The sequence below is a fragment of the Pseudochaenichthys georgianus genome, chromosome 13 (assembly GCF_902827115.2).
Source record: "Pseudochaenichthys georgianus chromosome 13, fPseGeo1.2, whole genome shotgun sequence".
NCBI classification, from domain to species: domain Eukaryota; kingdom Metazoa; phylum Chordata; class Actinopteri; order Perciformes; family Channichthyidae; genus Pseudochaenichthys; species Pseudochaenichthys georgianus.
The window spans coordinates 42,452,955-42,478,280 of record NC_047515.1 but is presented as its reverse complement, the minus strand read 5'-3'; the positions used below and the strand labels follow the sequence as shown (position 1 = coordinate 42,478,280).

The window sequence follows — 25,326 nt, the reverse complement described above, 5'->3', positions numbered from 1 at the left end:
GCTTTCAACGCTTCTGCCCATTCACTTTGAATGGGGTGACGTCACTTTTAGCCGAACTGCATTTTGGGAAGCGACGTGGAGCGTTGCTGGCGTAGCTGGCGTCAAAAGTTGAGCAATGTTCAACTTTTGACGCCTCTGTCGGGACGGGTGGCGCAATGGTCTGTGCATCTGATCATCAGATCAAGGGGGGTGCTGGGGAACTCCAGTTCGAAACCCGCTCCTGCCGCCACTGCGTCAGGCCGTTGTGTCCTTGGGCAAGACACTTCACCCGGATTTGCTCCTGTGGGTATTGTCCACAGTACATGTATGATACTAATGTGTACTTGTAAAAGCGCCTCGATGACTTCGAGGCGTGAAGATGGACGGTGTGGCGCACTGCGCTGTGCAATGAGGGGATCAAGGGGTGAAACCCGCCGCTGCTGCGTCTGTAAAGCCGTTGTGTCCTTGGGCAAGACACTTCACCTGAACTTGCTACTGTGGGTATTGTCCACAGTACATGACCATTGCATGTATGTGTAATGTGTATTTGTGAAGCAATTTGAGCATCTGGAAAAGCGCTATAATAAAATATAAGGAATTAATGAAATCCCGTTTATGCAAATCTGCCAGTACAAGCGCTAGCCAATCAAACTGCATGTATGCTGGGAGAGACTACCCGGGTCTTTTCCTCATATTCCAAAAAATGGAGGAGAAATTAATTATAGCGGTAGTGAATCACCCGGTGTTATATGATCAGTCTCTGTTCATTTACCGGGATACAAACCGGAGGAGCCAGGCATGGAGGGAGGTGGCTGAGACAGTGGGTGGAACTGGTAGGTTTTCGCCAGTTTGGGGAGTTTATATTATATATGATATTCTGAACAAACTGTGCTGTTGTATTAGCTGTAACGTGTCTCTACTGTAGGCTAGTTTTATTATATGTACAGCACTTTGGCTCGACCACAAATTGTTTATAAATGTTTATAAATGTGCTATATAAATAAAACTTGATTTGATATATCCAGTGTACTTAATTTTAACATTGAATGGACAGCTTGCAGGCATAGACAGTATATTTAGCCAGCATGGAATGTTAGAGGAATTGTGCAGGACAAGGTGGAAGTCTCTGAGGGACAGGTTCCGGAAGGAGAAAGCTAGGGAGAAGGAGGCAAAAAGAAGCGGGGCAGGGTCGTCAGGGGGATATAAGCCCTGGCGTTTCAAGGCAGTGATGGGTTTTTTAACCCCATTTCTCATTGACCGTGAGACATCCAGCAATATCCCCCGGCAAACCCTGCCTCCACCCCCCTGTACTACTCCTGACCCCAGCCAGGTGCCAGAGGATGAGAGCCAAAGCCAGCTAGATGAAAGCCTTGGTGAGACTCAGCCAGCCAGCAGCCAGCAAGCTGAGGCAGGGCAGACAGGAGAGGAGGCAGGGCAGACAGGAGAGGAGGAGGATAATGTTGAGGGCCGGGGAAAAAGGAGAAGGGGAAGGGAGATGTCCGCCTTTGAGAAAGGGTTGCTGTCAGCCATCTCTCCATGCCACTACCTCAACCTCGTCCAGTGGTGGAGGAGGACGAGGACGAGTTGTTTCTCCGGGGCCTCTTGCCTTCATTGCGAAGGATGTCCATGGCAAAGAAGATAAGGCTGAAATGTGCCATTCATAAGACATTTTTTGAAGCAGAGCAGGAGGAAGACTGATTCATCACTTTTTGTTGTTATATACAGCCATACTGATCCACACGACATGTTTTACACTCATCACTGCACTCATCACTGCACACACTTCACTCACAATATTACATATACATTATTATAAATAAAAGATATTTAAAGTATGTTATGGCTATACTGTATCTTCACTTGTTCATGTCGTTTGTCAGTTACAACATACGGAAGATACAGAAGCTTCATGTAAGTCGATGTATAATGTGCTGTCTTCTGTATAATTGTTCATGTGAAAACCTGTTGAAATCACGAGTGGTTTATCAGTAAAAACAGGGCTGAAGGAAAAAGGTCGTTAGCAATGCATAATATCAATTTAAGAAACATGCTTATTAGGAATGTTTGTTTTTAAAATGGCTCATTTGGAATATTTGCTTTTTTTTAAAAATATGGGTAGCTCTTAAAAGAGCTTTTGGAGGCTCTTAAAAGAGCCATGGTGACCCTACACCACGTTCTGCTGCCATGGCACTGCACCCTCCTCATTGAAATAGCTGCAGAAGGTGTCCCGCAGTTGGATGGATCTGCGTGTGGCGTTGTTGGAGCCCATTGTCGGTGCATCACGCAGGGTTGGAGTAGCTGGAGCTTCATCCGTGGACTCTGCGACAGGTGTGCGTGATGTCCTTCCTATCGTCTTCCTGCGGAGGAAGTTGTGCAACACACAGGTGGCCTTCACACACAACTCTGCTACCTCCGGGCTGGTGGTGATGACACGCCGGAACATTCTCCACTGAGATGAGAGGACGCCAAACGCACATTCAACCACCAACCTGGCCCGGCTGAGGCGGTAGTTGAACAGCCTCCTTTCACGCGTGAGCTGACGTCCAGGGAACGGACGCAGCAGGTTGTCCAGCAGCGGAAAAGCCTCATCTCCAACAAACACATGGGGAATAATGCCGAGCCGCTCTGCTCCTGGGATGACGGTGTCAGGTGGTAGCTGCAGACTGCCACCTCTGAGGCCCTCTCCAAAAGCAGAATTCCGCAGGCTCCCACCGTTGCTGCTCCTTCAAAGCCTCCGACATCCACTACCCTGAAGAGGTACTGGGCATCCACGACAGCCAGCAGTACCAAGGAGTAGGTGGACTTATAGTTGAAGTACAGGGACCCAGAATTTGCCGGAGCCTGGATCACCACGTGCTTCCCATCAATGGCACCAACGCAATTCGGAAAGTTCCAGCGCTCCTGGAACCCAGCAGCGATGGCTCTCCAGTCCTCGGTCTGTGGTACCGGCATGGTCTCCTCGACCAGGGCGGTGCAGATGGCACCCGCAACCTCCTTGACGATGACAGCCACGGTTGCATGACCGACCCGATAGCTGAATGCTATGGTCCTGTATGAGTCACCGGTTGCCAGGTACCTGAGAAAAAAATAATATAGTTGATTAAAAAAAAGTATATGTCCCCACACATACACACACAGACCACAGACACATACCACAGGCACACACACAGCCCCCCCCCCCCCCCACACACACACACACAGACCCCACACACAGACCACAGACACACACACAGGCCCCCCCCCCCACACACACACACACACACACACACACACACACACACACACACAGACCCCACACACAGACCACAGACACACAGACCCCCCACACACACAGACCACAGACACACACACAGACCCCACACAGACCACAGAGACACACACACACACACACACACACACACACACACACACACACACACACACACACAGACCCCCCCCCCCCCCCCCCCCACACACGCCATGTACACAGGGGAGCAATACTGTATTTACCTAGCTATCTTAATTAATGTCATCCATCTGAACTAAATCACAGACTTCATTCATCATTCATCCATGGCATGCATTCTCTCTCTTTATATACAGAGTCAGGTTAAAGAAGTAGAAATACACGAAACGTACCGTAGGCAGATCGCGAGTCGCTCGGCGGGTCCGATTCACAAACGCATATGGGTGTCTGCCTTTGAAATCAGTGGACCCACACTGGCCGACACACCTGGGTGAACCTAGTGATAGACACAAAACTAGTGCCAACACTGAGTTATCTCTAACTCTCCACTACATATACTAACACAAGTTGTGATATATGTGTCATTATAGACTTTCTGGCTGTGGACTCTCAGAGACTGAATGTGAAGTCGTGGCCTCAGCTCTGAAGTCTGACCCCTCCCACCTGAGAGATCTGGACCTGAGTGCCAACAAGCTGCAGGATTCAGGAGTGATGCTGAGTTCTGGACTAAAGAGTCCAAACTCCAGACTGGAGGCTCTCGGGTCAGTTCACTGACTGCAGTTCATACAGATCTCTTTGTGTTTATGATTTTCAGAATTTGCCTGAAGACGTTTTAATGCTTTTATTTGTTTCTGTGTTTCCAAATGGAAATGGAATCCAAACTTTAAGAATAACAAAGATCAGAGAAGGTGAATGTGTGAGGGAGTGTGTTTGAGCTTCCACAGACTCACTCTGTGCTCCATGAGTCAGTGGAGATGCTGTCAGTACTGATGAGCTGTGAGGGAGAGGAAGGAGTTGTTAAACATCTGATGAGAGAAACTGCTGCAGAGAGTTCCAGATTATCAGGGATTTGTTTCTACATCATTGCCGACGTTAAAACATTCTTCAGCTCTGATCAGATTATTAAACATTGAGTTATTTCAACAGGAACATTGTTTTCTAAAGTTACATCAAGTTTTCTTTATTCAGACTGAGCTACTGCGGCTTGTCAGAGATCAGCTGTTCTGCTCTGGCCTCAGCTCTGAAGTCCAACATCCATCTGAGAGTTCTGAACCTGAGTGGCAACGATCTGCAGGATTCAGGAGTGGAGCTGCTGAGAGATCTCCTGGAGAGTCCAGACTGCAGACTGAAGACTCTCAGGTCAGTTCTCCATCTGTAACTTGTGTGCTGAGATGAATATGTGAGAGTTGTGATGACTCTGAGCTGCAGACATCAGGCTGATATCACTCTGATCCTCACTGAGCCTCTTAATGCTACAGTTGCATAATGCAATGTTCATCTTTACATTTAAATATAACAACAAAAACCTTCACTGCAGAATTCACTCTGAACCTTTTAAACAGCTGACATTCATCTTGTGTTCTCCATCATGATTTTAACAAATGATATCAAATACATTAATTAAATAGTTATATTAAAACGATCCAACACTAACCAGTATGTTCAGTTGCTGCTGTTTCCAACATGTTCCTGAAGCTCCATGATGCTGATGCTGGCTGAATAGTTCACTCTGAAGATGCTGTGATTTGATGACTCCACTGTTCCTAAAATACATATTCTGGAGGTTTTTCTTCACATTTAAAATTCATCCTGAGTTGTGATCTTTGTAAACATTGTGATCTTGAGTGGAATCAGTTTCTGTGGTTTGTATTTGTCTGGCTGCACATCATGAGTTAGTGTCGATGGAGCAGAGTCTCAGATGTGAAGTCTCCTCGTTGTATTGAAGTAGAAGCACGTTGTCTTTAATATTAATGAGAGCTCTTTCCCTCTTTCTGTGTCTTACCGTTTTTAACCTGTTGGAGTTTCCACTTTCTAACCTTCTTCAGCTCTGAGCAGATTATTAAACCTGGAGTTATTTCAAACAGGAACATTGTTTTCTAAAGTTACATCATGTGTTCTTTATTCAGACTGAGGGACTGCAGCTTGTCAGAGATCAGCTGTGCTACTCTGGCCTCAGCTCTGAAGTCCAACATCCATCTGAGAGTTCTGGACCTGAGTGAGAACAATCTGCAGGATTCAGGAGTGGAGCTGCTGAGAGATCTCCTGGAGAGTCCAGACTGCAGACTGGAGGCTCTCAGGTCAGTTCACTGACTCTCTGTTGCTGCTGGAGATCTCATGTGTTTCATTAACAGTTGAACCTAATGCTTGAACAACCAGACATTTGTATATGTCGTTGTGAGGGTTTTCCTGCTCACCCAGTTAAAAAGGACCGAAGGAGAGGAAGGCGTGCCTAAAAGAAAGCTTTATTGACTGGCCACAGCTTGCAAACAATACATCAATACTTTAGGAAACAGACAGAACACTGCTGCCAGTGACAGGCTTTCTCGGGGCAAGTCGTTCTGCCCCAGGACCCAGACCAAGAGACAAGAACCAGGTTACTGACATGCTTTACTGTTCACCTGGTTACCTGCTCCTCGTCCAGCTGTCTGGAGCCAGCCCCATCCCTCCAGCAGCCGGCGCTCTAACCACACCCCACTGCCACAGTCCTTTTGTTCATATTCTCATTGTTCTTGTACTACATTTAGTCTGCAGTCATAAAAGTTGACTGTTTCTTAAAATATAAATGTTAGATATCCACTGTTAGTTGTTAAAGTAAATGTATGTTGTCTTTAGTAAATGGTCACATCTGAATAAAGAAGTTTATCTGAACTGATATTAGTTTCACATTGATCTCTGAAGCATACATGTTTTTCTTGCTTCCCATTGATTTCAATGTTTTCACAGATAATAAACAGAAGGCTGATATTATGATGACCCACAATAACAGAAAGACAGTCACTGTAATTCAGGGAAAAGCTCATTGATTAGGAGACAGGAATGTTGAGCTACACGTAATAAACCTGAACATCTGATTGGATTATAAACTGATTTTTATCCTCATCATGTTTTCTTTATTCAGACTGATAAACTGCAGCTTGTCAGAGATCAGCTGTTCTGCTCTGGCCTCAGCTCTGAAGTCCAACATCCATCTGAGAGATCTGGACCTGAGTCACAACGCTCTGCAGGATTCAGGAGTGGAGCTGCTGAGAGATCTCCTGGAGAGTCCAGACTGCAGACTGGAGGCTCTCAGGTCAGTTCTCCATCTGTAACTTGTGTGCTGAGATGAATATGTGAGAGTTGTGTTGACTCTGAGCTGCAGACATCAGGCTGATATCACTCTGATCCTCACTGAGCCTCTTAATGCTACAGTTGCATAATGCAATGTTCATCTTTACATTTAAATATAACAACAAAAACCTTCACTGCAGAATTCACTCTGAACCTTTTAAACAGCTGAAATTCATCTTGTATTCTCCATCATGATTTTAATAAATGATATCAAATACATTAATTAAATAGTTATATTAAAACGATCCAACACTAACAAGTATGTTCAGTTGTTGCTGTTTCCAACATGTTCCTGAAGCTCCATGATGCTGATGCTGGCTGAATAGTTCACTCTGAAGATGCTGTGATTTGATGACTCCACTGTTCCTAAAATACATATTCTGGAGGTTTTTCTTCACATTTAAAATTCATCCTGAGTTGTGATCTTTGTAAACGTTGTGATCTTGAGTGGAATCAGTTTCTGTGGTTTGTATTTGTCTGGCTGCACATCATGAGTTAGTGTAGATGGAGCAGAGTCTCAGATGTGAAGTCTCCTCGTTGTATTGAAGTAGAAGCACGTTGTCTTTAATATTAATGAGAGCTCTTTCCCTCTTTCTGTGTCTTACCGTTTTTAACCTGTGTGGAGTTTCCACTTTCTGACCTTCTTCAGCTCTGAGCAGATTATTAAACCTGGAGTTATTTCAAACAGGAACTTTGTTTTCTAAAGTTACATCATGTGTTCTTTATTCAGACTGAGGGACTGCAGCTTGTCAGAGATCAGCTGTTCTGCTCTGGCCTCAGCTCTGAAGTCCAACATCCATCTGAGAGATCTGGACCTGAGTGATAATGCTCTGAAGGATTCAGGAGTGGAGCTGCTGAGATATCTTCTGGAGAGTCCAGACTGCAGACTCGAGACTCTCAGGTCAGTACGGGGTCTCTGCTGGTTCAGCAGTATTGTTTTAAACACAGGGAGGTGTTTCTCTCTCTGGGGAATCTCAACAGATCAGTGATGTTCCCACTGACTGCAGTTTCTTTCATTCTTCCATCAACTATATATTGTAAGCTGAAAATGCAAAGCCACATTTAGTTAGTTAGCAACTTTCTAACAGACATATAGGATTTTACAGAAGAGTGGAAAAGGTTTTCTGTTTTGTTTCCTGTCATGTTTTTAGTTTCTAGCCTAATGAGCAGTTACTTCATGTGATGCAGCTGAGAGCTGTGGCAGTCAGTCGTAGTGTTGCAGAGAAGATATGATGGGATGTAAAGCATGAGATCAGTCAGGACTCTGAAGCTGACTCAAAGAACAAACACTTATTTTAAACTTGATCCAAAACTGTTGGATTGTGTTCATCCCTGCAGGATCAGAGGTGAGACGATCAGAGCCAAGATCCAGAAGACCTGTGAGTACTAAAACCATATCCTCCATTCATCAAACTATTGTACATTAAATCTGATCTTAAAATATATTTATAGTACAATAATTATTATTATTATTGTTTTATTATCATTGTTCTCTGTCCCCACCTCTCTCCATCAGGTGACTCCGATGTGGAACAGGAAGTGAAGACAGACAGAGAGGTGAGAGAGGAGCAGTTGTACAGAGTGGAGTATATTTATTTCACCACTGAATGAAATATAATTATTAGGGCTGTCAAGTTAAATGTACTAACGCTCGCAATTTATCTAGAAACCTAAACAATATCCCGCCCCAAGGTACTGTGATTGGCTGGTAATACTGTGCTGTGATTGGCTGGTAATACTGTGCTGTGATTGGCTGGTACTACTGTGCTGTGATTGGCTGGTAATACTGTGCTGTGATTGGCTGCTACTACTGTGTTGTGATTGGCTGGTAATAATGTGCTGTGATTGGCTGGTACTTCTGTGACATGTTAAGCCATTAATAACCCGTTTGAAATTGACGATGAACTCAGATGATCCAGACTAATTTGCATTTTTCAAATTGGTCTGAATATGTTGTGGAATTGTGGTTTGGTTTCATGAAGCTAGAACTTAACTTGATTTCTATTAAAATAACTAACTTTGTTTGATCCAGGCTCCTGAATCCTTCTCACCTGAACACACAACTGAGTCTTCATACAGGTAATCCTATAACAAGACCAAACATTATTTTAAACACATTGTGTTTGATTTCATGTCTTTCACATTGAGGTATTGCATCCAATCTCTTTCCAACAGACGTAAATAAAATAATGCCTCTGTCTGTAGGAAGGATTGTTTTCTTGTGCCAGTCTAGATCCTCACTGGAGTAGCCATTTTGTTAATTTAATGAAAATGTGTTTACACACACATTCTGATGCATGTGGACGCATCTTCAGTGATGTTCCTGTAATCATCAGGTGTTTCAGATCTTTCAACAAACCCTCCTCCAGGTCAGACTCCAGCTGGATGAACACCTGTCATTCAGTGAAGGCTTGGTGTAGTAACCTGTCCCCTGTGTGTCTACAGGTTCAGGTGTCCTGGTCCAGGTGAGTTCCAGTGTGCTTCGACTGGCCTGGTGTTCGTCATGGCTCAGGAGGCGGAGGTTCTGTACAGGACGGTCTCTTGGGAGGAGAGCCGCCTCCAATCAGCTGGCAAGCAGAAAGCAGGGCCGCTGTTCGAGGTGAAGAGTTCTGATGAAGCTGCCATCTGCCAGCTCCACCTGCCACACAGCGAGACAGAGGATGGTAAAGACATCTAGTGTTAACAAATACACTTATTCAATGATTAGCACTTTATACTATTCACTAGCGTTCAAGAGTTATAAAGCAGCTTTATTAAACTAGTTTAACAAATTTAGCAACAATATAATTCAGGCACCACATCTGTTTCAAAAGAAGAAGAATGACATTATAAAACATCCATTTAGTCGATGTGTTGCATGACATCATTATTGAAGCATACGATGCAATGCAGCTCTAAATACTGAGTTAGTTTTTCTATGGGCCCTCTGCAGTCTCCTCACTGTAATATTAAAGAGATTTAAACTGTGATTGGTCAGTCCACAGCATGCTCAGCTGCTAAGAGTGCTAACTCAACGCTAACTCTCTGTTACTGTTGTGATGCTAAGCAGTTTGATGAATTCTTACTTTGTTATTCATCTGTTGCTCTTTCTGCTCTTTACATTGTCAGTCTGGCTGAACCATGGACAAAACAAAACAACAGACAACAACATTTATAAGTTAGACTTCCTACACCCTAAAAGCTTTAGAAAACTCTTCACACATCTAGAGAATCACTCAGACATGAGAGCGGACACAGTCAAGCTGTTCTGGCAGCAGATTAAAAACATTTCAGCAGTCTTGTGAATAAAAAATAATGAATAAAGTTTATGCATAACAGCAAATGCTCACATCCAGAAAGATAACAGGGGGCGGAACAATAATGAAACATTAGAATAAAAGGTGAAGGATATAAACTGGTACATCCTAGTGAGGCTCCAAAGTGAATGACATTAGATGAACATTAGCTCTGAGCTAAAGTGGTGGGACATTGAATATGATGAAACTGTTTCAGCAGCAATGCAACAGATGACCAGCTCTTTGCTCCACAGCGCTGCTCCTGGACGGCCTGCTGTCTGTCGTCCACATCACTGATGAAGGCCTGAGCATCTTGGAGCCGCTGGAGGTCACACGCACTCACGTGGTGGTGAAGGTGCCTCACCTCTCTCTCTTTGGCCTGGTCTGGGATGTCATTAAAAGGGTTCTGCTTCTGCGGATAAAGGGCAAGATTCTGGTGTTCCTACGACCCCCGGTCAGAGAGGAGCAAACACTGGATATACATCTGCTGCAGAAAAACGTCCCTAAGAAGGAGGTAAGGCCATGTGCTCACCATCAGACTAAACACTGGTTTAAACCACAGCTGTTTCCACACACACTGCTCCTCTTCTCAAACCTTCTCGTGCTTGGAGGAGAATAAGATCTACCTGAACTGTAAATCTTCAGATCGCTCTTTGTGGTTTTGTATGATTCTCTCTCAGCATGTCTTTCTGTCTGCGGAAACGGATGGCTTTAATGTTAAACACATCACACAGACCTGAAATACCTGCTGAGATGAGTCACTGCCAAGACAACGTGATCTCATCCCTACCAGCCACATGTTACAGCTTGAGCAGCAGCCTTTTGTGTTGTATAACTGACACAGACGGTTTGTGTTTTGGTTAACGTTGGAATAACTTCTTCAATAGCTTATCTCAAAGAATTAAAATAATCTATTTGTAATATTCCTTTACAAAGGCAATAAATACTTATAATTATGTTGTGATTGATTGTGTATCTCATCACTTTGTGGAGCAGGTCTGTCAACGTTTGTTGTTGTTTAACCTGTTAAGCCCCTTCCCCCCGGTACCGGGGGAAAAACGCATCATCTGCAGGAAACAGTGTCTGATGGCATCTTAATATTTAATAAACTATGAATGTTTTATATCCATGTAACGTTAAGAAATTCAGCAAACTGATCTTTTTTTCTTTTCTTTTTTAAACCACACAGTGCTAACGCTCAGCCTCTGAATTAGCAACGCATTACTGCACAGAAACTCACTCATAAAACCCTTATTATTTATATTTTTTGGGCATCCAACCCATTGATTCGCATCGCGAGAAGACACAGATTCGATCGGTACACACATTATCACTTTATGATAAGAACTCGCAGAGATATTAACAAGAACAGACATCAAAACATGTTGCGCTAGGTAGCTAAAACCGGCAACTTGGCCTACCTTGGTCGTTGTCTGGTCAAAAGTTGTCTTCAATGGCATTAAAACGATAAAAACGCTGCTGAAGTTAATCCATAGGTTAATCCAATGTGTCTGTGTCACTTTTAAATGATTTCTGATTATCCATAAGCAATAAACCTGCTTTCTCGTTTCCAGATGTCAGAGCTAGAGACAGCTTCACTCTGATGCAAAACTGTGTGCAAAAAGCCCCCACCTTTTTTTGGTAACGTTGGTGTGTATGTGACAACCCCCCTTCGATTCTATTGGCTCTAACTGTCACAGTCTGCTCCATCTTTCACCAGTAGTTTTCCATTCACTTGTCTCACCTGTTAACCAGATCCACGTTTTTGCTCACTCTCTTTCTCTTCTGCACCCATTAGCTTCACTTCCAGTATTTAAACCCTCACCAGACACACACCCGTTGCCAGATCGTACTTTGCCTTCATGTTAGTCTTTCACGCGTTTGTCACCAGATTGCCTACCCGGTTCCGACCATGCCTGTCCCCGACCTGCCTGCTCTGCCTGATCCCTGATCCTGCCTGTCCTTGGACTATCCTGCCTTGCCTGCTGTCTGACCCTGCCTGTACCTACGCTGACCGCCTTGCCTGCTCCCTGACCCTCTGCCCGGCCCTGACTCACCTTCTGCCCGCTGTCCTCCGGTTCGTTTGCCTGTACATCATCCGGTATTCCTCTGCTCTGGTATTATTACCAATAAAGTACATTACCAATACTCCGTGGTTTCTCAAGTGCTGCATTTGGGTCCTTCATAAGATTGTGACAGAACGATCTGGCCAGAACATGGACCCAGCGCACTCCTCTTCACCTTTTGACCATTTTGAGAGAGTTGAGGACGCTGTCCAGAGGCAGGAAGCCTCAATAGCCTCCCTGGCCACTGAGGCTCATCATGCTAACTCTACACACGACCAGACGCTAACCTATTTAGCTGTGCAGCTACAGCAGCTAACGGCTACTGTGCAGCAGCTAGCGGCAGTAGTGGCTGCTCCAGCGCCTCTTCCCAAAAGTAGCTGGACTGATCTCTTGGGATGTCCGAAAGGGCCATATTATGGAGCTGCCGGACACTTGCAGCCGGAGCCTCCGCTAACTCCCATTTTACACACGCCCCTCCACGTTTGTAAAATCTTCGGACCCCGCGAGGTCTCGCCGGGGTCCCGGCGCTACCGGGGGTCGCGACCTCGACCCCTCGACCCGATTTTAGGCGCCCATTACCGTATTTATGCCCTATATTCCTTTGCCGTACACTGTTCCGCCTCGGACCACCAGGTGGCGATGTCGGGGGTCCCATCAACTCAATATGGGGTCCCACTTAACAAATATTTGTAATGTCAATAACTTAGCATTAACTGGCTTTGATATATGGAGTAAGTGGGCTTGCATATGGTCCTGCTGTACACTCAATAACTTAGCATGAACTGGCTTTGATATATGGAGTAAGTGGGCTTGCATATGGTCCTGCTGTACACTCCATAACTTAGCATGAACTGGCCTTGATATATGGAGTAAGTGGGCTTGCATATGGTCCTGCTGTACACTCAATAACTTAGCATGCCTCATGCTCTCCGTGGTGCTGAACTGGGGTTCAGCACCACAGAAAGTGCCTCCCTGCTCCCGCTGCTGCTTCTGCACACCTGTGCTTCTGCTAGTGACTCTCTGCGCGTGTGCTACCCCAGGCCAGAGTCCTGCATCGGGTCGGGTACCCGCGGGTACCCGACGGGTGACCCGCAAAAAAGGTGATTCGCGGGTGGTATTTTTCCAAACGCTTTTTTCCGGGTTCGGTTCTGGGTAAAACAAAGATGATGCGGGTCGGGTCGCGGGTGTTGCATAGTAAATATATTGAAATAATGATAATTTAGTTTAATGTTTAAATCCTCAGACCTCTCCCCCGCGGGACCGTGCATAATCATAACCTCTGCAGCGCATCAATCTGCTGCTGAGCGCGCCACATTCGAAATGGCTGAGGTGAAGCTCTCTAGCGGAGAATACAGCATTTTCAATAACACTTCCTCAAGAGCGAAACCCAGCGTCTGGGAGGCTTTTGGTTCCTAGATGGAGGAAATAACCAACATCCCACGCTTTTTGAGACAAATATGCAACTGCGTGTGTTAATAATTTCACGTTTTCACTGCTCATATATAGGCTATGCGGGTTCGGGTCGGGTCGCGGATCTTGTGCCGACGGGTCGGGTCGGGTTGCGGAACTAATTGGCAATATGTGCGGGTAGCGGGGCGGGTTCGGTATTGCACGTCGCGGGTGCGGGGCGGGAGCGGGTCTTGAAAATCAGACCCGTGCAGGACTCTGCCCCAGGCACCCTGAGGTGTGTGCGGGGTCGGTGGGGCCCACGCCCACGCCCACGGCCGACAAAAGCTTGGATCAAGGGCTGACTTTCAATAGATCGCAGCGAAGGAGCTGCTCTGCTACGTACGAAACCCCGATCCAAAATCAGGTCATCTGCAAGTGATTTAGCACCAGGTTCTCCACAAACATGCGGTGGTCAATATGGTCCTGCTGTACACTCAATAACTTAGCATTAACTGGCTTTGATATATGGAGTAAGTGGGCTTGCATATGGTCCTGCTGTACACTCAATAACTTAGCATGAACTGGCTTTGATATATGGAGTAAGTGGGCTTGCATATGGTCCTGCTGTACACTCAATAACTTAGCATGAATTGGCTTTGATATATGGAGTAAGTGGGCTTGCATATGGTCCTGCTGTACACTCAATAACTTAGCATGATCTGGCGTTGATATATGGAGTAAGTGGGCTTGCATATGGTCCTGCTGTACACTCAATAACTTAGCATGAACTGGCTTTGATATATGGAGTAAGTGGGCTTGCATATGGTCCTGCTGTACACTCAATAAGTTATTGAGAATATGGAAGCCCACTTCTCAATATTATTAATAATTCCAAAATAATAATAATAGTTTTTATAACTTGTAGATCCCACATCTCAATATGGAAGCCCACTTCTCAATATTATTAATAATTCCAAAATAATAATAATAATAGTTTTTATAACTATTAAATATGCACTTGGGTCAATTCATAAGTAGCGCTGTGGTGCAGTGAGCAGTGAAAGCTGGGTAAAAGTTATGTGAATGCAGCACATAACTGGGTCATTCAGAATCTGCTATTTCTGAATAAATACATTCCATCAGTGCCACTTGTGGGGCATTGAGATAAGCACTGGTCTTTGGTCCGGTAGGTCCCAGGTTCGAAACCCACCCGAAACTGGTACTCAAAATAGAATTATTATAATAGATATTATACTATATATATATATTGTGGTGCACTTTTTTTTTTATTCAAATATTGCTATATCTGCAATCAAAGTCAGTCCCTCCCAGTACTGGGTACTAGTTAATACCACTATCCCCACTATATTTAAAAACTAAGTCATATATAAAAAAATAATTTAATAAAGTCTGAGTTAACTTTTTTTAAGATCCATAGAAAAGGGGTGAAAATGGAAAAAAAGTATCCGAAAATAGTGTCCCGTAAGGCGGGTAGAGTCCCTGACAACTCCCCTTACATTCCTCCAGAGTCGGAAAAAGTCTAAGTCAACTTTTGGAAGAACCATAGAAAAGGGGTGAAAATGGAAAAAATGTATCCGAAAATAGTGCCTCATATGCGGGTAGAGTCCCCTGACAACTCCCTTTACATTCCTCCAGAGTCAGAAAAAGTATGTTAACTTTTGGAAGAACCAGAGGAAGGGGTGAAAATGGATGAAATGTATCCGAAAATAGTGCCTCATATGCGGGTAGAGTCCCCTGACAACTCCCCTTACATTCCTCCAGAGTCAGAAAAAGCATGTTAACTTTTGGAAGAACCAGAGGAAGGGGTGAAAATGGATGAAATGTATCCGAAAATAGTGCCTCATATGCGGGTAGAGTCCCCTGACAACTCCACTTTCCTCACATTCCTCCAGAGACCAGTTCAAAAACTTAAAGTTTTTGAAGAACCATACTGGGGGGTCTCCAGGCAACACATGTACCGGGGCCAGAGTGCACATGGAGCGGGGAGACATTCCTCCATGAAGTGAGGCAGCCGTTTTTCTTCTGAGTCCTTTCAAAAACCGACTTCCGGTTTCGGATTTCGTGCAGACAGTAGTCTTTTACACCATCAAAATGGACAAACGATGCATCGAATGACATCTACAGATCAATACGACGCTAACCGAAGTACTCCCAGACTTCTAGCGTGTGAAAAACGTGTGCAAAGTATCCGCAAACGGACCAGTGGCTGTGATGCTAGCTTTGCTGCTACCGGTTAGCATTTTCAATGGAAAAATACATTGAAATGGCTGCCGTTAGCTTAGCAACTAGCGGTTAGCATAATATTAGTATTTCACACATTCACTGTTCACCCTGACATAAATTATAATGTAACCCATTATCCCTCTCTTAATTCAACAAAATTGTTTTATATTTAATAATTCCATAATAACTAAACCTATAATAATTATTTTAAAAATATGCCTCTCTCAATTCAACTAATTTTAAATAATTTTCACATTTCCATTAAAAGGTCTCAGGCGGGTATCATACCCGGGTCCCCGAGAGCAAAGACTAACGCTAATCTCAGTACAACACAGGGCCGCTTAGAGTTTACAGGGAAAAAAGTCTCATATATATGGATATATTTCTCAGTATGTATATCAACAGGACATTTTCATATATTTTCCGCCATCAAAATGTATAAACGACACATCAAATCACATCTACAGACCAAGACGAAGCAAATGGAAGTAATCCCTGCGTGTGAAAAACGTATATTTTACATTTAATAGTTACAAAATGAATAAACCTATTGTACTAACTACCCTAAAATACTATAACACTAACTATACAATAATCAACTTCAAATATGGAGAGTCTGAGAAGACAACTTTCCACATATAATTATCTCTTGACTAAATATAAAAAATGTTGCATGCATGCCATAGCATGGATTCGAACTCGCGACCATCCGCACCAATGAGCAACGCTGATATCACTGCAACTGCACTGCCTCGAATCTGCCAGCCTTGTGGTGGGGGAGGGGAATAACATGAAATGGCTCTTAGTACTGTGTACACGGTCGCAGGGTCCCCACATTTTGCAAGCAGGTTCCACACAAGTGCAACAACACACTCTCAAAGGCTCGGAGCGCCAAGCACATTTTTTTAATTTGTAGCAGCTGGATCCCTGAAATTATACACCAGTGTACTACATATAGCGGGGAACATTTGCTGTGAATATCAATTGCGTCACTCAAATGCTTCGTGAGTCTCTAGGACCTCAGGGGGCGGAGCTAGGGCAGTCAGACGTCAATGGCAGTAATGCATGATGGCATTTGATTGAGTTCTGGGTGGGCTAGGGTTCCCATATTTCAGATTCCTGATCTGGGCCCTATTTAGAGGCCCCCTGTGAAAAAGTTATCTCTTTAGCCCTTTTCAAAGTACTTTAAACACTCACGGAGCACTGCGGCTTCTCAAAAGGCCTTAACGGAAGGTTTTGGTACATTTTAAGCCGTAACCTTTGACATTTAGTCGCACCAGAGGCATCCATTTGCATCTGCTCTCCGAGACGGTTAAAATGACATCAAGCTCAAGGCGGTCGGACTTTCCTTTGTGCTGTAAAGGGCACCGTACGGCATGAAAGCGTGACCTTTGACCTTTGGAGCTTTGTTACATTTCAAGCCGTAACCTTTGACATTAGGAGCAGCGGAGGCATCAATCTGCATGTACTCTTCGAGCCGGTTCTAATGAGAGCAAGCTCAAAGCGGTCGGAACTTCCTTTGCGCCGTCGAGGGTACTGTCGGCATTGCGAATGTGACCTCTGACCTCGGTTTTGACCTTGTCCGAGGTCGCAGGGTCCACAAATGTTGCGGGTTCCACACAAGTGCAACAACACACTCTCAAAGTTTCGGAGCGCCAACCACATTTTTTCAATTTTTTTAATTTTCTTCCCCTCTGCCAACACAAGCCTGTCAGATGCTAAGCTCCAGATAGCATTTTGTGAGAAAGTTTGACATTTTATTGAAAAAAAGTTCTGGGTGGGTTAAATTTTACATACTTCAGATTCCTGATGTGGGCCCTATTTAGAGGCTCCCTGTGAAAAAATTATCTCTTTAGCCCTTTTCAAAGTACTTTAAACACTCACGGAGCACTGCGGCTTCTCAAAAGGCCTTAACGGAAGGTTTTGGTACATTTTAAGCCGTAACCTTTGACATTTAGTCGCACCAGAGGCATCCATTTGCATCTGCTCTCCGAGACGGTTAAATGACATCAAGCTCAAAGCGGTCGGACCTTCGTTTGTGCTGTAAAGGGCACCGTACGGCATGAAAGCGTGACCTTTGACCTTTGGAGCTTTGTTACATTTCAAGCCTTAACCTTTGACATTAGGAGCAGCAGAGGCATCAATCTGCATGTACTTTTCGAGCCGGTTCTAATGAGAGCAAGCTCAAGGCGGTCGACCTTCCGCCGTAAAGGGCACAGTACGGCATGAAAACGTGACCTCTGACCTCGGTTTTGACCTTGTGGAAGGTCGCAGGGTCCCCATATTTTGCAAGCGGGTTCCACACAAGCTAAACAACACACTCTCAAAGGCTCGGAGCGCCAAGCACATTTTTGGAATTTTTTACAATTTGCTCATTCTTCTCCAGCACTAGCCTCTCCGACTATTCACGTAAATCAGGATTATGTGAGAAATTTTAAATGTTATTGAAAAAAAATTATGGGTGGGTTTAAGTTTCCATACTTCAGATTCCCCCCCCCCCCCCCCATAAGTATAAGTACATGGTAAAAATATTTGGGAAGTGGGACCCCATATTGAGTTGACGGACACCCCCCACAACATTACAAATATTTGGAAAGTGGGACCCCATATTGAGTTGTCGGACACAACCCATAGGTATAAGTACACAGTGCGTTAATATTTGTTTAATATGTGGTAAGTGGGCTCTCATATTGACTTTCTGCCACCCCCCATGCAGTACAAGTACAACCCTATTAGAAGACCGCCACCTAGGGTCCAATAACATGCACCACACGCATATGTTGTGTCCGGCACAAATATGGTGGCGACGGGACTGAAAATTCAGGGGACTCCTCCCCTCACTCCAGGGCCGCAACCAGGGGGTGATGAGCCCATGTAGGTGGGTCGCACCAGCCTCACCATGGAGGAACGTGAACATCGCAGGCGAAGTAACTTATGTCTCTACTGCGGCCGGGCTGGCCATTTGGTTTCTCACTGCCCAGTAAAAGGCAGGGCTCAGCAGTAATGGGGAACATACTGGTGAGCCAAACCCCTGGATTTGTTCCCGCTCAGAGACCATTGAGCCACGCCAGGTTGCTATTACCGGATAGCTCTCAGGCTCTTGCAGTTTTTATTGACTCTGGTTCGGACGCGAGTATTATGGATGAAGAGCTTATGCTGTAGTTGGGAATAGACCGGGTTCCCTTATCTCGCCCAGTTCCAGCCAGCGCCTTAGACGGTCACCTGCTGGGGACAGTGACTCATCAGACTGTACCCGTTCACATGCTCCTCTCCGGGAACCATCACGAAACTATTCAGTTTATTTATATACACTATTCGTGTTCTCCGGTCTCCACATATCCCGCTTATCCTGTGTTACCCATGGCTCCGCCGCCACCGCCCTAACATTGACTGAGAGACGGGAGCCATTTTGGAGTGGAGCCCCTCTTGTCATCAAATCTGTCTGAAACAGGCTGCCGCGCCTCAGCGTTCGGTGAACCCCAGCCAAGTTCCGGATGTTACAGGGGTTCCACCGGAATATCTGGACTTCAAGGAAGTATTCAGCAAGACGAGAGCTACTTCCCTACCACCACACCGGCCTTACGACTGTGCCATCGACCTGCATCCCGGCACCAGCCCTCCCAGTGGTCGATTGTACTCCCTGTCTGCTCCGGAAAGAGTTTCTATGGATGGAGACTTATATCAATAACTCTCTGGCGGCTGGGATTATTGGCCCTTCCTCATCACCCGCTGGAGCGGGGTACTTCTTTGCGGAGAAGAAGGCCCTGTATCGACTTTCGGAGTCTTAATGACATAGCTATAAAGAATCGATACCCACTGCCTCTTATCTCCTCTGCATTCGAGTTGCTGCAGGGAGCAACCATATTCACCAAACTGGACTTGCGTAACGCGTACCACTTTGTATTCGCGAGGGGGATGAGTGGAAGACCGCCTTCAACACCGCATCGGGGCACTACGAGTATCTGGTGATGCCTTTTGGACTTACCAACGCCCCTGCAGTATTCCAGGCGTTGGTAAATGACCTGCTCCGTGACATGTTGGACCAGCATGTATTCATTTACTTGGATCACCAAGGTTGATGGTTGATGCAGTCACTTCCTGGTCGGTTCCAGACTCCCGGAAGCGGCTACAACAGTTCCTCGGGTTCGCCAACTTCTACCGGAGGTTCATTTGTGGATACAGCACCTTGGCCGTTCCACTCACAGCCCTAACCTCCTCTAAGGTTATGTTCCAGTGGTCCTCCTCGACTGAGGAGGCGTTCCAGAACCTTAAGTCCAGGTTCACCTCCGCCCCCATCCTCCGAGTACCCGATCCTGAAAGACAATTTGTTTTGGAGGTGGATGCTTCTGATATGAGGGTAGGGGCCATCCTGTCTCAGCGAGCAACGAACAGTCAAAAACTAAATCCCTGTGCTTTCTTTTCGAGGCGTTTGACACCAGCGGAAAGAAACTATGATGTAGGAAACCGGGAGCTGCTAGCAGTGAAGTTGGCTCTGGAGGAGTGGCGTCACTGGCTCGAGGGGACCAGTCAACCTTTCCTGCTGTGGACCGACCAAAAGAATTTGGAATACATCCGGTCGGCCCGCAGACTGAATTCCAGACAGGCTAGATGGGCCCTCTTCTTCACTCGGTTCAATTTCTCCCTCTCCTACCGCCCTGGTTCTCGGAACATTAAGGCTGACGCTCTGTCTCGTCAGTTTGGGGAGGAAGGGAACATTCCCAGAGGCTCGGACACCATCCTTCCGACTCCTCAGCTCGTCGCCGCCCTCACCTGGGCAGTGGAGGAGAGGGTCAAGGCCGCCCTGGAGGACCAGCCGGGACCCAGTGCCTGTCCTCCGAACCGCCTGTTCGTTCCGCAGATGTTGAGGTCTGATGTTATCCAGTGGGCCCACAACTCCAGACTCACCTGCCACCCTGGTATCCAATGTACCCGGGAGGTAGTCCAGCAAAGGTTTTGGTGGGCAACACTTAAGGAGGACACCAGGGAATTTGTTAATGCCTGCCCTGTGTGCAATCAACACAAGTCTTCTCACCAAGCTCCTGCTGGTTTACTACAACCTCTGCCTATCCCTCATCGCCCCTGGTCCTACATTTCTCTGGACCTTCACCGTCCAACAGGCACACTGCCATCTTGACGGTGGTAGACTGGTTCAGTAAGATGGCTCGTTTTGTGCCGATTCCCAAGCTCCCCTCAGCTAAATAGACGGCAGAGCTGGTCCTGTTCCAAGTGTTCCGGCTCCATGGGCTACCTACCGGTGTGGTTTCCGATCGTGGTCCCCAATTTACTTCGGTGTTCTGGAGGGAGTTCTGCACGCTCCGGTCAGTCTGTCATCCGGTTTCCATCCTCAATCCAACGGTCAGACTGAAAGGAAGAACCAGGAGATCGAGACGGCTTTACGTTGTATAGCCTCCAAGCACCCAGCGACCTGGGCTAAACAACTGTTCTGGGTCGAGTAAGCCCACAACACGCTGATCAGTTCGGCCACCAAGCTGTCCCCATTTCAGTATAAATACATTCCAACCCCCTCTGTTTCCGGCCCTGGAGAGGGAGGTTACCTGTCCGTCCGTCCAGGCTTTCATCCGTCGCTGTCGCCACACCTGGAATCAAGCCCGGATAACTCTTGTTCGTTCGGCCAACCGGTACGCCTCCTCTGCCAACCTCCAACGTTCCAAGGCAACCGTCTACCAGGTGGGCCAAAAGGTATGGCTGTCCGCCCAGGATATTCCTTTACGGGTGGAGTCAAAAAAGCTTGCACCGAGGTTCATTGGACCTTTTGAGATTATAAGGATAATTGATGATTGGTTTTCCGCCCTACATACACCTTCCATTGACTGCTTCGTTCCCGTCGCAGAGGGAGAGGAATCCAGTACCTGGTAGACTGGGAGGGTTACGGCCCTGAGGAGAGGTCTTGGGTTCCAGCTCGTCATGTGTTGGACCGCCGGCTCATCAGAGAGTTCCATCGGCGCAATCCCGAGCAACCTTCTAAGGTCATCACATCGACGGGCAGAGACACATGGAGAGTCTCTCCACTTACTGTCAGCTCTTCCGAGGAGGACAGCGAGGGGCCTGCTTCTGATGAGGACACCAATTCCCACAGGGGGCAGGAGAAGGAGGCTGAAAGAACTTTTTCAGATGAGTACTAACCCTACCTCCCACCCTCCTCTGTAGATTAGCATTTAGGGACGTCAGGAGCCGTCCATTAAGGGGGGGGTTCTGTCACAGTCTGCTCCATCATTCACCAGTAGTTTTCCATTCACCTGTCTCACCTGTTAACCACACCCACGTTTTTGCTCACTCTCTTTCTCTTCTGCACCCATTAGCTTCACTGCCAGTGTTTAAACCCTCACCAGACACACACCCGTTGCCAGATCGTACTTTGCCTTCATGCTAGTCTTTCACGCGTTTGTCACCAGATTGCCTACCCGGTTCCGACACTGCCTGTCCCCGACCTGCCTGTTCTGCCTGATCCCTGATCCTGCCTGTCCTTGGACTATCCTGCCTTGCCTGCTGTCTGACCCTGCCTGTACCTTCGTTGACCGCCTCGCCTGCTCCCTGACCCTCTGCCCAGCCCTGACTAACCTTCTGCCCGATGTCCTCCGGTTCGTGCCTGTACATCATCCGGTATTCCTCTGCTCTGGTATTATTACCAATAAAGTACATTACCAATACTCCATGGTTTCTCGAGTGCTGCATTTGGGTCCTTCATAAGATTGTGACACTAACGGTCAGAAAGAGAGGTCAATCACCAAAATCGACCAATGGGTTCCAGAGAAACGGTAAAAACGCCCATTTCCACCCCAGAAGGGAAGATATGGTCATTTGTTCTGGAAATGTCATTTTCGAAGCTGAGACCTGAAAAACAGGCTTGGGGTCTAACAGGTTAATGTGATCTTTAAATAAAGTTGCCTTGACTATCTGAGCATAACTAAAGTTACTCTGTTACTAAAGGTTGCTGATCAACACAGACCTGCTGTGAACATCACAATCTCCTCAGACTGTGAGCTGGAACTCTACAAAGGTTACAGTGTGCACTGTGAACCTGAGGGCTTCTTCATTCAGCCTGAGGTGAGCCACTGATACTCCTCTAAAGGTACACAATGATCATTAACACACATGTATCTGCATGTGGATCCACAATCAGGAAAGAAACAGATACACGTTTAACTTCTGCTTCTAGTTTTCAGAGTAAAACATTTTAATCAAGTTTTGGACCAGATTACGATCCGACATTTCAAGTTTCCCTGACGACGAGCACAGAGACAGTGGATTTGAAGCTCAAGGACGAAGATGGAAATAATGTCTGGTATTGTCGCCTGTCACTGGAAGGTAAAGACTCCACCTGAGCTCAGACCCAGTGATAGACTGATAACTCTAAAGCTCCATCTCATAGCCTTCTCTATTAAGGCTCCATGGCAGCGCATCATAACAACATTAAACACACAACCTGTAATGTTCTATAACTATAGTAATAACTAGTGTAGTGGTGAAACAGCGTGGCATCATGGGAGTTGTAGTCTTCAGCTTCTCATGCTTAAGTGGATTACAGCATTCCAGGAGACCGTGATGAAACGTATTGTTATCTTTAAAATTACACATCTCTCTGAACCATTTGGGATAATCTATGTACACAACTCAACCAAGTATAAATAGAGTTTTTATACATTTGAATGATGAAATGTTACATATTATAACTTTAAGTGAACAGAAATCCACCTCTGGGATTGTCGAGTTACTTTAATTTTTAAGAGATCTGTTTAATGTGATTGTTGGTTAACAAAAGCATTTTCCCTGTTTATTTAGCAGGTACAAGACATGCATTGTCCCAGAGAAATGTCCCAGCAGAGAGCAGAGTCCCTGCAGAGAGCAGAGTCCCAGCAGAGAGCAGAGTCCCAGCAGAGAGCAGAGTCCCAGCAGAGAGCAGAGTCCCAGCAGACCAGAGGCTGCTCTCAGTTCGGACAGAGTTCATTAGAGGAGTGACTCCACCTGTCCTCAACGACCTTCTGGATAAACTCTTTGAGTCTGAAGTGATCAGTGAATCTGAAATGACGTCAGCCAGAATCAAACCCAAACATGACGGAGCACGAGAGGTGGTGGACGCGGTGCGAAATAAAGGAGCTGCAGCCAGCAGGGTTCTGATCAATGCTCTCCGAGAGCTGGACCCGTATCTTTACAGAAAGCTCAACTTGAGCTGAGGCTTAACCTCCTGGAGTGTGTGACAGTTGAACTCTAGTCCTCTGTTTTGTTACCTGTACAATTTTCCCCTTGTCCTTGAAGGTAACACAGATTCTGGGCGAAGGCCACTTTCCTTCTCTCTTTTCTCCTGGACTCCCTCCTGAGAGCAGCTACCCGTATTGGCCTTCCTTTGGTGTATGTATGTATATATATATATTAGGGTTGTCAGTCGATTAAAATAGTTAATCGCAAATTAATCGCTCATTTTGTATCTGTTCTAAATGTACCTTAGAGGAAAATATATATATTTGTTATTTTTTGGAATAATGACAAATATTCTCCTGAATATTCTCAACACAACAAGATAGATAGATCTTTAATTGTGTCATTGTACAGGTACAACAAAATTACAACAAACTCAAGGTGCCAACACGCAACAACTAGACACTATAAAAACAACAAGACAATATAAAAACAACAAAACACTATAAAAACAATAAAAACAATAAATGGGACTTAAAATAGACATGATAGGTAATATGTACATCATTAAATAATACATTAAATTGCACGATTCCCCTCGTATTGCACGGAAGGCTTATATAATTTAAATATTAGCAGCGTTTAGTGCACATATGGCCCTGGGTCTGTTTGTCCGGGAAGACATGGTACGGAAGCGCCTGCCTGAGCGCAGCCGTACGAAGTGCTCGTTACCCGGGTGGTGTGGATCCTTGAGGATTTTGACTGCCCTCCAGGGAGGGGGAGGGGGCAACCGATGATCTTCTGGGCCGAGTTGATGACCCTTTGGAGCGCACCCCTCTCTGCGGCTGTGCAGCTGAGGAACCACACGCAGATGCAGTTGGTGAGGATGCTTTCCATGGTGCAGCGGTAGAAGGACACAAGCAGATGCTGTCTGAGGTGGTAATTCCTGAGTATTCTCAGGAAGTAGAGTCTCTGCTGTGCCCTCTTGACGGTTGCCGTGGTGTTGTCCTCCAGGACAGGTCCTCCGCTAGGTGAACACCTAGGAATTTGATCACTGAGACTCTCTCCACACAGCCTCCATCAATGTACAGGGGCTGCATGACGGTCTTCTTCCTCCTAAAGTCAATGATCATTTCCTGGGTTTTCAGCTTGTTCAGCTGCAGGTTGTTTACTTTGCACACCTCCAGCAGTTGCTCCACCTCTTCCAAGTACGCGGTCTCGTCACCCCCTGAGATGCAGCCCACCACGGTGGTATCATCAGCGAACTTTATGATGGAGTTGCTGGTGTGGGCGGGGATGAGATCATAGGTGTAGAGGGCGTATAGTAGGGGGCTCGGCACGCAGCCCTGTGGTGATCCGGTGCTGAGACTGAGGGACGTGGAGGTGTGGGTGCCAATCCTCACTCTCTGGGGGTGATCAGACAGGAAGTCCTTAATCCATAGACACAAGGAATGGGATACTCCCAGGACTGATAGCTTGGTCACCAGTCTGTCAGGGAGGATGGTATTAAATGCAGAGCTGAAGTCCATGAAAAGCATCCGTGCGTAGCTCCCCCTACTCTCCAGGTGAGACAGGGTAGAGTGGAGAGCTGTGGCGATGGCGTCCTCCGTGGACCTGTTGGCCCTGTAGGCGAACTGGTGGGGGTCCAGACCGGGAAGGAGGGATG

The 25,326-nt window shown here is 46.1% G+C and overlaps 1 pseudogene; it reads left to right on the top strand.

The window, feature by feature from the left end:
• The window catches only part of LOC117457073 (NACHT, LRR and PYD domains-containing protein 1-like), a 123,743-nt pseudogene extending 100,045 nt beyond the window's left edge, over positions 1 to 23,698 (top strand).
• The last annotated feature ends 1,628 nt before the right edge of the window (positions 23,699 to 25,326 follow it).